This window comes from Oreochromis niloticus, linkage group LG12 (genome assembly GCF_001858045.2).
Source record: "Oreochromis niloticus isolate F11D_XX linkage group LG12, O_niloticus_UMD_NMBU, whole genome shotgun sequence".
NCBI classification, from domain to species: domain Eukaryota; kingdom Metazoa; phylum Chordata; class Actinopteri; order Cichliformes; family Cichlidae; genus Oreochromis; species Oreochromis niloticus.
In genome coordinates this window covers 9,622,516-9,636,027 of record NC_031977.2, presented here as the reverse complement: position 1 = coordinate 9,636,027, position 13,512 = coordinate 9,622,516, and positions in this window count along the sequence as shown.

The window sequence follows — 13,512 nt, the reverse complement described above, 5'->3', positions numbered from 1 at the left end:
AACAGACAATAAATATAAGAAGAGTAAGACACTAAATATACACTTTAGGACTGGGGGTACAGGGATCAATAACAATTTAAAATTTATAATTTACAGTTTGATGATTTAAAATCTCACACACAACCTGTCGAAAGGGGGGGGGGGGGGGGGGGGGCTGCTTTCAATAGAGCACATTTCATTCATAATGTTGTTTTTTTTTTTTTTTTTTTTTTTTTTTTTTTTTTTTTTAACCTGTCCCGTTTGGTTCTTTTGCCATCAGAATTATTGTCTAAAGGCGAAGAAAGATGCCCAACGGATTTACTTTACCAAATGGACCATCCCAGCCTTGCCGTAATGGTCCATTTGATTCACCTTTTATTGTTTATTTTATTTTCACTTGCTGAATACGGGACAGACTTGACTGGTGGAAAGAAAAGGGGAGAAAGAAAGAGGGAAAGAAAAACAGCTGAGAAGAGGGACGGGGGAGAAGGGCAAAAACCAAAAACCAACAGAATAAGCAGACAAAAAATACATATATCGATCACCTGGATCACCTGTTAAGAAAAAAAGAAAGCAAGCAGAAGAAAACGAGAGTAATAAACAACATCACAATGATCTATGGGAATATGACAGTAAATACTAAATATTAAACATTACTGTGCAGCACGTGAGATCGACAGCGCACAGTGTGCTTTGAGGTAGGAGCCAAAAAGGGTGTAGTTTGTGTGTGTGATCACCCGTGTGTGCACCTGTGAGCATGAACGCGCTTGTTTTTAAAAGGTTCCTTCATGTAATGATCTGCTAGAGGGTGTGGGGGGCCACTGCCCCATCCTCCAGGGCATGAAGCAGGTATGGAGGAGATCAAAACTCCAGACATCCAGAGGCCCCCAGAACACAAGAGACCAAGGAAGACCAACAGAGGGGCAGCCGCGCCACTATCCCAGAAAGAGCTGAGGAGAGTCCCAGATGAGGGGTCACTCAGCAGCCGCGGAGCAGAAGCCGGGGGGGGTTGCAGTGACGTGCCCGTGAGCTCCGCCGGCAGCCAGCTGTGCCTGAGTGACCGAGCCCCGGGCCGAGAGGCCGAGGGCACCCCATCCCCGAAGTGGCCCGAGCGAGCCCCAGGCTCCAGGCCCCGATAAGCAGCCGCCAAGGAGTGAGCCGGTGGGTACCTGGGCGCCCACCCCCGGACACAAAGAACCACCAACGCACCGATGTCTGAGGGCGTCTGCCACCGGCAGGGGAAGTGGTGGGGGGAGATGGGCCTCCAAACCTTGGAGGGCCTGAGATGTCCCCAGAGAGGTGGGGTCTGATACCCAACCTGACATATAGACACAGACAAACAGGCACACACAGATACAAACATCTATTCCCACCCTCATGCTCTCATATACAATTACTCAACACTCACCCAACGTGGAGACGGACATAAAGAGACGCTGTACACACAATCACACTCCCCAAGCGTACTCTAAGCCCCGGGTCTAGGTACCCTTGCCCCTGGAGGGGGAAACTGCGCCCAGACCCAGGTGATGTTACCCTTTTCCCTGCGGTGGGGAGAAGCAGACTGCCCCGACTCCGCAGCAGCAGGGAGGCCCCACATTCCAGACCCCAGTCGGACGGCCAACTCCTCCTCCTAGCCCCCCCCGCTCCAGCAGGCCGCAGAGAACGGGGGTGTAGGAAGACTCCAAACCTCCCTCCACCCGCTCATATGTAGTGTTGATGTATGTGTGTTCTAAGGTGCATTTAAAACCCAGGAGGGCATGGAGCTACCTGCCAGAGCAGCAGGTAAGCGTATAGCCCCTCCTGCTAGCCCTCAATGTCTACGTGTATTTAAAATTGAGAGGTGGGCAACGACGCCAGGGGTGAGGTGTACACCCTGATGGTAATTTGGAATCCGTGTAGCGTGCCCACCCCCAAGATCCTATATGTATGTGTTATGAGAGTGTGAGTAATGTGAATGTCTAAGTTGTGGGATAAAATTGAGGCACAGGCAGCCAGAAGGGGACAGAGGGGGGGATGCCTCCCCTGCACCCTGGTGAAACACCTTTACCCCAAGGCCCTGCATGTGTGGGTGATTGTGGTGGAGCGGGAAGAGGGAGGCAGCTGGAGATGGGGAGGGAAGGAAGGGAGGGGCAAGTGACCCCTCCCTGGGCCAGCTCCCCCGCTGACCCCAGTAGTCACCCCCATACTCTGCAACCCGCCAGGGAAAGGGGGCCCAGGCCCATCCGGACCGGGGCCCAGTTCAGCAGCGCCGCCTGGCCCCACAGAGCCCGGGACAGCCCACCTGACCCCACCACAGAGAAAACTGCACCCACCCCGTCATCCACTCATCTTCCAGACTACACAAGACAGTAGACGCCCAGGCTGAGATCTTCCTCCACCTCTCCTATATCTCCCCCTCCTGCAGTGTGAGTTCCTGAAGAGAGGAGACCTCCCGCAAGATGTAAAAGCCTCCCCCACCAGTTGAAGAGACCCCCAGGTGGCTCGATGCACTGGCGGCACCCTGTGTCAGGGCTGGGCCCCCATACACCCACCTGCCCACAACCCCGGCAACACACCAACCAGGACCCAAGCCCCCAAGGCCCAGCCAGGGCCCCAGCCCAGAGATGGAGCACGCCCAGAACCCCACGCCCGTCCCGGACCCACCCAGGGGCAGCCAGGCTACCAGGTCAGTAACCCATGTCCGTCAGCACAGACCCTCCCTAGCCCCGCTGCACGCAGCCACGAGGAAACCGTCATCTAAGAGCCAACAGAGCCCTTAATAGGCCATGACCGCAACCCCGGGTTGAGCCCTCCAAGGAAGACGCTCCTGGGGAATCCCCCGATGCCCCAAGCCTGTCCCTACCCCCACACCAATCATAACAGCGATGGTGGGACCAAACTATGACCCCCCCATCCCTACTAGGTGATGGAGCTGATCAAAGGAGCCCAGAGCAATTGATCTGATGTGGTGGCAGAGGCTGTATCAAGACTAATGTAGTCTAATAGATCATTTCTATATTGGTTAGAATTAAGATTATTTTTATTTTTCCAGTTCATGAGGACTGTTTTCTTGGCTATGCATAGGGCAGTGAAAACCATATGGGCTATATTCTTTTCTGTAGTGACATTATCTAAGCTGCCCAACAAACACACTAAAGGGGAAGTTGGAATGTTACATTTCAGACACTTCGATAAGTCTTCACATATCTCACGCTAAAACTTCTGAACTGGTGGACAGAACCAAAGAGCGTGGATATAATTGTCCGGTGAATTGGTTTGGCAGTGTGAGACATAAAGCCTATCTTGAACATCCGATGACCTGTATAGTGCACTCTATGTAGTATTTTGTATTGAATTAATTGAAGACTGGGATTTCTAATCAAATGAAAGCTTTGTAAGCATATCTGAGACCAGAAGTTTTGGTCTAAGTTAACTGATAAATCCGCTTCCCATTTTGCAATAGGAAGTGATATTGATTCATCTGTTTTAGAAAGCATTCTGTATATTTTGGAAAGTAATTTTGGGGTTTTAAGAGTAAGAAATTGTACCACACTTGGTGGTGTTTGTAGTTCAACTTGACCCGGTTTAAATTTCTTTTTTACTATGGATTTAATTTGTTGATATTCTAAAAATCTTTTCTTGTTGATCCCATATTGTGTAACTAGTCTGTCAAATGGAATAAATAAACCAACTAGCAAAATAAAACAAAATAACAAACACGAAAACACCAGACATCATGATACAGACTTATAATTTGCACCGATGTTTTTTCAAAATTCTATACACGAAAAGTGAGCGCGAGAGCCCTCGGTGCGCCTGCTCGCTGCTGAAGTCAAAGTAAACTTTATTGTCATCTCCGCTACATACAGTCCAGTATATAGAGAGACGAGACGACGAGGCTCCAGTTACAGCAGTGCAAGTAAACAAACAATAAATATAAGAAGAGTAAGAAAATAAATATACACTTTAGGACTCGGGGTAAAGGGATCAATGACAATTCAAAATTTACAGTTTGATGATTTAAAGTCTCACACACAACCAGTCGAAAGGGGAGGAGCCCCGGCTGCTTCCAAATCGAGCACATTTCATTCATAATGTTGTAAATCCAAGCCCATTATGTATTCATGATTTGAATCCTGGGTTGTGTGAAATCCCAGAAATACACCTTAGACAAAGTGAATCTGTGAACTAAGGTGTAGGTCTATTAGGGTTATTTTGTGGTGATCCTCGGGTTGGGGATGGGTGTTCATACTGGAGTGCAAACTGGGCTAAATAACTATTTATCTGCATCATATTTTAACAGATCCGGAATAAGCAGGACTTTTCAACTTTTCTTACAAGTTTGTTCAAGTTTTCACAACGCTAAATTATCCTTGACAAGTGATATTTACAAGGATACAAGTAATCTTTTTTTCCACTGTCATCAGTAGCGGTTTTAGATACGGGCGACACGGGCGGTTGCCCGGGGCGGCATCGTGATGGGGGCGGCATCACGGGCATCGGCAAAAAAAGAAAAAAAACGCTCGTACTCATGCTGCCCCTACGGCAGCCAGCGCATATTGGAATGGCACAGGCATCGATCGGTTTTCTATCGCCCATTTGCTGGGAGTAAGGGCGCCCTCCGTTTGCGTGGTGCGCCTGCTGCTTGCGGCGCAGAGAGGAGAGGGCGGGGCGGCGGGGATTCTCTGGCTGACTGGAGCGGCATCTAATAACCAACTAGCAAAATAAAACAAAATAACAAACACGAAAACACCAGACATCATGATACAGACTTATAATTTGCACCGATGTTTTTTCAAAATTCTATACACGAAAAGTGAGCGCGAGAGCCCTCGGTGCGCCTGCTCGCTGCTGAAGTCAAAGTAAACTTTATTGTCATCTCCGCTACATACAGTCCAGTATATAGAGAGACGAGACGACGAGGCTCCAGTTACAGCAGTGCAAGTAAACAAACAATAAATATAAGAAGAGTAAGAAAATAAATATACACTTTAGGACTCGGGGTAAAGGGATCAATGACAATTCAAAATTTACAGTTTGATGATTTAAAGTCTCACACACAACCAGTCGAAAGGGGAGGAGCCCCGGCTGCTTCCAAATCGAGCACATTTCATTCATAATGTTGTAAATCCAAGTCCATTATGTATTCATGATTTGAATCCTGGGTTGTGTGAAATCCCAGAAATGCACCTTAGACAAAGTGAATCTGTGAACTAAGGTGTAGGTCTATTAGGATATGTTGTGGTGATCCTCGGGTTGAAGGATGGGTGTTCATACTGGAGTGCAAAATTAAAACCAATGGAAGATGGACAAGAAAAGTTCAAAGCCATCAGGTGCTCAGTTTAGAAAAAATAGAAAAGAAGAGGAGGAGAAACGAACAAAAGATACAGGTAAGCAGATGTGTCATTGGATAATGGCAGGTCATCCTGAAACAGTCAGAATCAGAATACTTTATTAATTCCTAAGGAAATTACGTGTGTTACAGCTGCTCCAAGAAGAAATGGTAAAAATAGTAACACTAACAAATTAAACTCCAAACAATACATTATGTTACAGATTTTAATATTAATTAGTCATTGTCAATTGTTGATTTGTCCTGTTCTCATTGTATGACGAATTATGATGGCTGTTTGGTAGCTGTTTGCATATGCATACTCTCTCTGTCTTCATATGTGTGTGTGGACAACAGTTTTATGTTAATGTACGATCCTTAATATGTTTTGTGTGTGTGTGTGTGTGTGTGTGTGTGTGTGTGTGGTGGAGGGGGGGCGCCAGAGGGAGTGTTCGCCCAGGGCGCCAAACAGGCTAGGACCGCCACTGACTGTCATATAAAAATATTCCTCGCTCGCCCTGCGTCTTTTATCCTAAAAGCCCAGGTCCTGTACCAGAGACCACTGCGGTCAAGTGAGCCCTCACTTGCGAAGTCACAGTCAAGCTAGCCGCCCCGCCAGCCGCACCTAAAATGTGGTTGCACTATTCTTACGCATATTACGGTATGGATGCCGACTGCCTTAGAAACGCAGTCTTTTGTGTCCTGACACTATTTAACTTCACAATCCACTCCGTTTTGGTTCATCTCCACTTTTCCCCTTGTGATCCACAGCCAAGATTACTGTACGAATCAGAGAAAATTAACAATAAAATTTGCCTAATAGGGGAGAGTGAGGTAAGATGAGCCACTTTTTACTCATGTTGCCCTGGATGTGAGAAAAAAATGACACAGAAATAGAATGATAACATATTCCTTTATTTCAGGATGTCTCCTTTCAAATGTAATGATCAGAATCTATGTCTGATGACGCTGCCCAAAATAATGACCTATTAAAAAAAAATGCTCCTTTGGCTCAACTTGCCCCAGATTAGGGGTAAATTGAACCTAGTCAGTGGGTAAACTGAGCCATCTTGGGGCAAACTGACCATGTAGTTTTTAAAATGTAAAACGGATCATATTGTGAAAACAAACCATTTTAACAGTTGTAAACCTGTGAGAACAAACCTGGAAACTGGTGGTTTCTAAACAAACCACCAGTTCAAAACCATTTATTCAAAAGAACTATTCAATATTCCAATGATCAAGGTTGCATCGGAATATGAACTGTTGCTCCCTCCTTGCAGTTCCTCCAGCCTGTTGAGGTTGAGGTAGCTTCTTCAGCACATCCTTGCGTGGGAAAGATGCCTCATCATTTTCTCATCATTTGCATTTGCTCACTCAGAGTTGCTCAGATGCAAGTCAGGCCAAACCTCTGTGTTACAACTTTCCGAAATGCCTGCCGTACTGACCTGCAAATATAAAAGACACACATTCACACCTTCCTTGACTCTTAGCCCAGATCTTCCATTGTTCCATTGTCACTGTGTATGTGAGGAAGTGGCATTACTTGACTACAGCACAGTGCTGTGCATAAAAGCAGACCGATCCAGGCGGGAGAATCATTTCTTGTTTGCATTTTTGAGAACACACATCAGGATGGCCTCCATATCACTGCCACGCTGGAAGAACCTCTCCGCGCAACAGGCTTTGGCCTTGCTTCAGGAAATGGACGAAGCAGATTCTGATGGAGGAGAGGTTTCATTTGTCCAGCAGGCCACTGACGCCTCCTCAGAAGAATCTGAAAAGGAGACGGAACAAGAACCCAACATGCCGGAAGAGGCCCCGTGGTACTGGGAAGCCCAGCCAGAGCCACACAGCAAAAAACGGCACTGGGTAGAGGAGGACACTGGAATGCCCAGTGCAGAAGCAAATCGTCCGTGCTTCACTGCGCAAGCTGGACCCACAGAGTCTGCTAAGGTTTGTCACTGCCATAGTAGATATGATATTTATATAAACCCATTTAGAGTGAGGTTCATGTAAATTTACCATTTTCTATTTGTTTATCTTCCGTCAGCGTAAGATTACAAGTGTGCTCCAAAGCTTCCTTTGCCTTTTAGATGTGGGAATGCTGCAGACCATCAGAGAGTGCATGGCACATCAAGCCTGCAGAACAGAGCCGGACCGGAGTAATTCTAGTGTTAAACAATGCCTTTTATTAGAACATAAGCATTTAAATGGAGTAATTGTATTTGAATCAGTTAAATATGAGTGGGCAACTCAGACCATGACAAGACTGCATTTGCTCTAAGAAATTAATAAAAAAATGTAGACATATTTTGTCATTATTTTTAGTCTTCAATTTTATGTGTTTTTCTCTAAAATAGTATCAGAAGATGCTCCTCGACCATGAAAAAAGACCATCTGCATGTATTCTTTCACTACATCCATGATTCTCCTCTGTGTTCTTCCTCATTCATCCTGTTTGGAGCTTAATGTTCAACATCCTTTATCTATTAAAATTACAGAAGGGCAAGAAAATAATCATCAGAGCAGGAATCATGATAAATAGATTACCAGTACATAAAAACATATCATTTGCATAATTTCTCTGATAACGCTGCATTGGATGGGTTTATTAACGGTAGGCTGAAATTGTACTACAGTCTGCTGATGAGGAACTATTTTTAGTGTTGAATAAAAAGTCCTCCACAATCTGTATATGAATTGTCATTAAAACCATAGAGATTATTACTTGTAAAGGAAAAAAAGTGGGACAATGCCCATCAACATATACAGGGAGTGCAGAATTATTAGGCAAATGAGTATTTTGTCCACACCATCCTCTTCATGCATGTTGTCTTACTCCAAGCTGTATAGGCTCGAAAGCCTACTACCAATTAAGCATATTAGGTGATGTGCATCTCTGTAATGAGAAGGGGTGTGGTCTAATGACATCAACACCCTATATCAGGTGTGCATAATTATTAGGCAACTTCCTTTCCTTTGGCAAAATGGGTCAAAAGAAGGACTTGACAGGCTCAGAAAAGTCAAAAATAGTGAGATATCTTGCAGAGGGATGCAGCAGTCTTAAAATTGCAAAGCTTCTGAAGCGTGATCATCGAACATTCAAGCGTTTCATTCAAAATAGTCAACAGGGTCGCAAGAAGCGTGTGGAAAAACCAAGGCGCAAAATAACTGCCCATGAACTGAGAAAAGTCAAGCGTGCAGCTGCCAAGATGCCACTTGCCACCAGTTTGGCCATATTTCAGAGCTGCAACATCACTGGAGTGCCCAAAAGCACAAGGTGTGCAATACTCAGAGACATGGCCAAGGTAAGAAAGGCTGAAAGACGACCACCACTGAACAAGACACACAAGCTGAAACGTCAAGACTGGGCCAAGAAATATCTCAAGACTGATTTTTCTAAGGTTTTATGGACTGATGAAATGAGAGTGAGTCTTGATGGGCCAGATGGATGGGCCCGTGGCTGGATTGGTAAAGGGCAGAGAGCTCCAGTCCCACTCAGACGCCAGCAAGGTGGAGGTGGAGTACTGGTTTGGGCTGGTATCATCAAAGATGAGCTTGTGGGGCCTTTTCGGGTTGAGGATGGAGTCAAGCTCAACTCCCAGTCCTACTGTCAGTTTCTGGAAGACACCTTCTTCAAGCAGTGGTACAGGAAGAAGTCTGCATCCTTCAAGAAAAACATGATTTTCATGCAGGACAATGCTCCATCACACGCGTCCAAGTACTCCACAGCGTGGCTGGCAAGAAAGGGTATAAAAGAAGAAAAACTAATGACATGGCCTCCTTGTTCACCTGATCTGAACCCCATTGAGAACCTGTGGTCCATCATCAAATGTGAGATTTACAAGGAGGGAAAACAGTACACCTCTCTGAACAGTGTCTGGGAGGCTGTGGTTGCTGCTGCACGCAATGTTGATGGTGAACAGATCAAAACACTGACAGAATCCATGGATGGCAGGCTTTTGAGTGTCCTTGCAAAGAAAGGTGGCTATATTGGTCGCTGATTTGTTTTTGTTTTGTTTTTGAATGTCAGAAATGTATATTTGTGAATGTGGAGATGTTATATTGGTTTCACTGGGAAAAATAAATAATTGAAATGGGTATATATTTGTCTTTTGTTAAGTTGCCTAATAATTATGCACAGTAATAGTCACCTGCACACACAGATATCCCCCTAAAATAGCTAAAACTAAAAACAAACTAAAAACTACTTCCAAAAACATTCAGCTTTGATATTAATGAGTTTTTTGGGTTCATTGAGAACATGGTTGTTGTTCAATAATAAAATTATTCCTCAAAAATACATCTTGCCTAATAATTCTGCACTCCCTGTAGTGTATATTTTTGGAAACATTACAAAGATACAGATAATTCTGGGTTCACCGGAATTGCAGATTAGACTGGTGGACAACTGGTGACAGCATCAGTGACAGGGATGCCAAAAGGAAGAACAAATTAATCATCAAGGCTGGAAGCAGAATTAGGAGGCGTCAGAGTCAGCGAGGGTCAGAGGTCAATGAACAAATTGCTCACCTTCATGGATAATGCATCACCCTCAAAAGGATTCAAAATCCTGGCCATGAAGAAGAGTTCAAGAAACTTATTTTATTGTTTCGTCTGTGAAACTGTATAAATGAAATGTAAATTATGTTAAAGGCAAACACATTTGTAAGCCATAAGAAACAAACATGCTTTGCATTATGCCTTTAAAGATCTGTATAGATTTGATACAATATTTATTAACTGAATTTGCTAACATGTCTTACATAGTGAGAGTATTTCTTTTACTGATGATATTTCAATGATATGTATTTTTTATGACTAAATAATGCTCTACTGAACACACGGCAATGACAACAAATGTGGAAATTTTGTAATTTGTTGTTTAAATTTGATAATATTTTAGGCAGTATATTTTCTTAGCCTCTGTCATACTCTGTTAACACAGCAATCTCAGAAACCGTACAGTAAATTTGTCTGTGGATCACAGGGTGAAGAGTGGAGACGGCCTAGAGTCAGAATCTAGTGAAATATCTGCGGCACCTCTTACAGTTTTCCTGTAATCTGAGGTCAAAGATGGGAATATATACAGTAGAGTAAGCTGAGCAAAGTTTAATATCAATTTTCTCAAAAACCATACAGTAAATTTGGCTGTGGATCACAGGGTGAAGAGTGGGGGTTGCCTAGAGTTAGAATCCAGTGAAATATCTGCGGCACCTTGTACAGTTTTCCTGTAATCTGAGGTCAAAGATGAGAATATGTAGAGTACAGTAGAGTAAATTGTGCAAAGTTTACTATCAATTTTCTGGAAAACCGTACAGTAAATTTGGCTGTGGATCACAGGGGGAAGAGTGGAGACGGCCTAGAGTCAGAATCCAGTGAAATATCTGCGGCACCTCTTACAGTTTATATGTAATCTGAGGTCAAAGATGAAGATATTAAAAGTACAGTACTGTATATTAGGCAAATTTTATTGTTAATTTTCTCTGATTCGTACAGTAATCTTGGCTGTGGATCACAAGGGGAAAAGTGGAGATGAACCAAAACGGAGTGGATTGTGAAGTTAAATAGTGTCAGGACACAAAAGACTGCGTTTCTAAGGCAGTCGGCATCCATACCGTAATATGCGTAAGAATAGTGCAACCACATTTTAGGTGCGGCTGGCGGGGCGGCTAGCTTGACTGTGACTTCGCAAGTGAGGGCTCACTTGACCGCAGTCAGAGACTTATGTTACGCATAGTATCGTCACTGTTCGTAGGACTGGAGTCTTCTGTACAGAGATCTCAGATGTCATTTCTGGGATCACACAGCCTGCACCTGGGGTCTTGCCTGGTGTGGTAGACCCCAGCCGCTATTGATCTTGTGCTTAGGCGTGTTCCCGTGCTCCCATGATTCATGCCTCTGTGTACAGGCTAAGTCTACGCTTGAAGCCACTGAGGTGTTCGTTAACGGGGGTGACGCGATATCACTGGTATGCATGCATTCATTAAACACCCCCATAACTCCAGTTCAGTTTCAGTTTTATTTGTCATATGCAAGTCAGCACAGGGTCAACATTGCAATGAAATGTATTTGACGAGCAGCAGACAGTCACTCAGCAGTATAGTATGTAAAGAACAGTAAGAGCAAAATGTTTATAAAATATAGTAGTGCTTAATCGTGTCCTTTTGGTCTTTATTCCAACATCATTTTAACATAACAGCGCAGCGGTCACAAACTGTTTGCCCTCTTCCGATTAACAACACACCTGACGCTGATTACGTGCGTCAACCTTAAATACTTTTACATAAACCTACCATACAGAAAACAGAAAAAGGTGACCTCTAGCGTCAACATAGGGTATTAACCCAGAAATGGCTCCTGCACCCTGTGTTGTCTTTCAGACCAGCTTAGTCCAGCCATTGTAATTTTTTTGTATGTCAGCCACATCTCCTGTGGTACATGAAGTGCAGGGGCCTGTCTTTCCCTGAAGGTTCCGCTTCCTTCCTTCTCCTCTTCTTTCTTGGGTTTCTACTGCCTGAAGTGTTCACTAAGCACATGATCAGTTTTGGCCATCTTCCTGATGTACTCACAGATCTGTGTTGTTTCATCTTGGATGATGTTTCTGACACTCACTAGTCCTTGGCCTCCTTCCTTCTGCTTAGTCTACAGTCCCAGGGTGCTGGATTTGGGGTGAAACCCTTTCATACATGGTAAAGAAACTTCTTGTCTAGATGTCAGTGGCTTCTATCACCTACTTTGGCCAGCTTATTCTCTCAGAAGGGGCAAAAGCCTGTCAGCAACAGCCCCTGGGATCCCCGAGACACACAAACCCTCCTGCCACAGTAAGGTAGCTATTCATTGATTATTTTTCTAATCATGAGAAAACGAATAATAATAAATAATAATACATAGAAAACAAATAATAATAAAACAGTAAAACACAGACAATATATCAAATGTTTAAAATGTGACATTTTACTATTTTGATATATATATTTTTAAAAATATCAATTCATTTTGAATTTGATGGCAGGAGCAAACACGCTAGGTCGGGGCAACAAAATGTTTAAATAATAACTGGAACTAAAAACAAAAAACAAACAGCTGGAGGAACATTTAAAAGTTAAGATAATTTGCAACAAGCCAGTAACATGATTGCATATAAAAAGAGCAACTTAGAGAGGCAGAGTTTCTCAGAAGTAAAGCCGGACAGAGGGTCACCAATCTGCAAAAACATATTATGGATCAATTTCAAAATAATGTTTATTAGTTTAAAACTGTGAAAACTTTGTGTATATTTCATCATGTACAGCACATAACATCATCAAAAGACTCACAGAATATGTGTGCAAAAGACAACACTGAAAGTCAATATTGGATGCCTCGCAGAATATTTAAATTAACAAATGCAGATTACAGCGCTGCCATGGAAAGAATAAGCCATATGTAAACATGATTCAGAAACACTTGCATCTTCTCTGTGCCACAGATCATTTCAAATGGACTGAGGCAAAATGGAAAACTGTTCTGTGGTCAAGCTAATTAAAATTTGAAATTTCAACATGCTTTTTTAATTAAAATTTTAAGTGCTGCCAGTTACTGTAGAAAACTCGCATCATTGATTGATTGACAATACTTTATTTCTCCCGAGGGAAATTGTTTTAAAGGCTGCCAGACAATCCGGCACTATCATGTGCTCATGATAGTGCCGGATAACTGCCAACATAACATTGGGAAGACAGAGAGGTACGAGGTATGAAAAACCCCCGTAAATACACAATAGATGAGGAAAGAGGAGGAGAAAAAAGAACTCCTCCCAGGTTGAGCTCCTAGTTTGAGAACAGAGGGGAAAAAAACACACCACAGCACAGAAAGCACATAAATCACATAAATCTTCACATCTTACAACGTGTCAATCACATGACTTTATGAATATAAAGTCATGTGATTTTACATGACTTTATATTCATATCTCAGATACTAAAAGTTATGTCATAAAAAATATTATATCAACCCTAATTAAACCTGACTAGGTTATTAGACACACAACCACAACAAATCAGCTATTAAAACTTTTGTTCTCTAAAAACAATGTAAGGTCACTGAATCTTAAATTTGATGTCTCACAGATGATGTCACACATCCTTGTGACCACATGGATGGTATCACCATTTAAGATAATGTTATGAATATATGTCTACAGTGTGTAAGCTTTGCTGTAGGCTCACTGTTAC